The sequence below is a fragment of the Sinocyclocheilus rhinocerous genome, unplaced genomic scaffold (assembly GCF_001515625.1).
Source record: "Sinocyclocheilus rhinocerous isolate Xijiao unplaced genomic scaffold, SAMN03320098_v1.1 scaffold307, whole genome shotgun sequence".
In the NCBI taxonomy this organism is placed as follows: domain Eukaryota; kingdom Metazoa; phylum Chordata; class Actinopteri; order Cypriniformes; family Cyprinidae; genus Sinocyclocheilus; species Sinocyclocheilus rhinocerous.
The window spans coordinates 1,163,420-1,164,008 of record NW_015662942.1 but is presented as its reverse complement, the minus strand read 5'-3'; positions in this window follow the sequence as shown (position 1 = coordinate 1,164,008).

Genomic DNA, 589 nt, shown 5'->3' with positions numbered 1-589 from the left:
GCTAAAAATTGCGATCTGAATAGCTATGCATACTGCTGCACGAAAGTACTTAGAATTACTATTAGAGTCTTTATTAAACAATGAAACGCAAACAAATAATGCCTATTTCGCTTTGAAGAGTTCACAAAATCTCTGTACGCCCTGGTAAATAAACAAACTTATAAAAGCCTATTTCAGTTTAAAGGAGTTACTTACCCCATGTGTTATCACTGAAATTTCATGCAAGTTGCAACCAGATACTTCCTGCTGTCGCTGCTATAAACAACTAATAATTTGACTGATTTGCTATTCATACTGCAATTAACAATTCGCTAATAACGTGATCTGAATTATATGATACTGCTGCTACACTCCATGGAAGTACTAAAATTGCTGTAAGCCCAACTGAATACACAAATAGTAAATTCCAGTTTAAGACTGTCCTAATATTAGCTACATTGTACATGGGCTACTGATTGGAAATGATTTATTATTAGTAGTATCTTTATATTTTAAACGAATTCATGATTAATTATCTTTAAACTATCACTAAACATGACTTTTATAATAAACTCTTCACTATCGCTGAACCAAGGTAACGAGTGAAATA